The sequence below is a fragment of the Penaeus monodon genome, chromosome 11, assembly GCF_015228065.2.
Source record: "Penaeus monodon isolate SGIC_2016 chromosome 11, NSTDA_Pmon_1, whole genome shotgun sequence".
NCBI lineage: Eukaryota > Metazoa > Arthropoda > Malacostraca > Decapoda > Penaeidae > Penaeus > Penaeus monodon.
The window spans coordinates 4,116,339-4,118,838 of record NC_051396.1 but is presented as its reverse complement, the minus strand read 5'-3'; positions in this window follow the sequence as shown (position 1 = coordinate 4,118,838).

Genomic DNA, 2,500 nt, shown 5'->3' with positions numbered 1-2,500 from the left:
TTAAACATTGAACCCATACTGGCAGAATTATATACTCTTGATGAGTGAGGAATTGCTCATGAGTGAATAGGAGGTAAAGGTAGTCATGTTGTGTATCTTATGGGACGATATATCGTGTGGCAATCGGTGTGCGTGTGTGTATGTAAAAACGCACGTTAACGCGAACACTTATTCACACACACATATGCATAAACATGGGGAGAGAGAGGGGCAGAGAGAGAGAGAGAATGGGGGAGAAAGATATATATATATATATATATATATATATATATATATATATATATATATATAGAGAGAGAGAGAGAGAGAGAGAGAGAGGAAGAGAGAGAGAGAGAAGGGGGGGGGGGCACAGTAAAACGAAACAAACCAGTTGATGCAACAAGAACACGCAAATTCCAACCAAGCCCCCCCACCCCCCCACACACACCCCATACTCCCCTCCCACACAAACGCACAAACGCACAACATACTTCCCCCCTCTTCCCCACACCTTCTCTCTATTACACCCCCTCCCCTCCCCTCCCCTCCTCTCCCCTTCCCTGCTCTCCCCTCCTGTCCCCCCCCCTCCCCTCTCCTCCCTCCCCCTCCCCACAACACCCTCCTCTCTCTCTCTCTCTCTCTCTCTCTCTCATCTCTCTCTCTCTCTCTCTCTCTCTCTCTCTCTCTCTCTCTCTCTTTCTTTCTCTCTCTCTCTCTCTCTCACACACACCTGATCCTTTTGGAACATCAAGACAGATCCTCGCTGATTGCCGGACTTGAAGCGCCGAAGTCACTTGCATAAATTAAACAAGAAAGCCTGTGACACCGTGTGGGGGTTTAATGACAAGAAACCAAGTGTGGCAGAATGTTCCTTTAGACGCGTTGATGAAGAGGGAGGCGAAGGAGGGGTGGGGGATGGGGTGGGGGGATGGGGGGAGGAGAATGTGTTGTTAGTATCTTTTTTTTTTTTTTATTTATTTCTCTTCCCTTTTCTTTTTCTTTTTCTTCTTCCTCTTCCTCTGTCTTTATCATTATTAATTGTCGTGATGATATTAAAACAATTATGAAAATGATGATGATAATTGTGATGATAATGATGATGATAATGATAATAATAGTAATAATGATAATGGTAATGATAATAGTAATAATAATTATAACAATAATAATGATGATGATAATAATAATAATAATGATATTAAAGATAATAACAATGATAATGATAATAAATTAATGTTAATGATAATGATAATAAAGGTAATAATAATAATAATGATGATGAAAAGCAATGATAATGATAATAATAGTAATGATAATAATCATAATAATCATAATGAGAAATAATGGTACTACATATAATAATTATTATAATAGTAATGGTAATGATAATGATAATAATCATGAAACTACTACTAAGATGGTCATAATAAAGATATTGATAGATAGTAATGATGATAATAGTAATAATATAAATGATAGTAGCAATAATGATAATAAAATAATAACAATAATAAAGATAATGATAATAGTAATAATAACAATGACAATGATAATGATGACGATAATGATAAGAATAATAGTAATATAATGAAAATAATGATTATGATAATGATAATCATAATGATAGTAATATTAATAACATAAGAAAAACAATAATAATGATAATGCTAATAATAGTGATAATGACAACAGCACAGCCAACAATAATAATGATAAAAACAGCAAAAATAACAACCACAATAAAAATAACAATAATGGCGTTAACAATGAAAGCAGCGACACCGATAACTGAAATAGAAAAAAAAGAAAAGAAAAGAAAAGAAAAAGAAAGAAAGAAAGGAAGAAAGAAAGAAAGAAAGAAGAAGAAGAAGGAGAAGAAGAAAAAGAAGAAGAAAGAGATGAGAGAGAAGAGTGAGAAGAGAGAGAGAGAGAAGAAAGAGAAGAGAGAGAGAGAAGAGAGGGGAGAGGAAGAGAAAAGAGAGAGACAGAGAGAGAGAGAGAGAGAGAGAGAAGAGAGAGAGAGAGAGAGAGAGAGAGAGAGAGAGAAAGAAAGAAAAAAAGAAAAAAAAAAAAAAGAAAAATATATATATATATATATATATATATATATTATATTATTATTATATATTTTATATATATATATATATATATAATATATTATATATAATATATATATATATATATATATATATATATATTATATATATATATATATATATTATATATATATATATATATATATATATATATATATATCAACAACACCAAAGTACACAGCGGCTCCGTCATAAATAAAAAAATTATATATATACACACCTTTGCTTTCATCATTATCCTGTGCACAAATCTACGTTCCTTTCTCTCCCTTTTCTTCTTGGGCATTAATTCCTCCCTCACCCCCCCCGCCCCCCCTCTCCCCCTCGTCTCGTCTGGATGGCTTCGTTCCATTTGCAATCTGCATAACCAAAGCCCTCATTGCAACCTCGTGTATTCCTTGGGAGATTTGTCATCATCCTCTCAA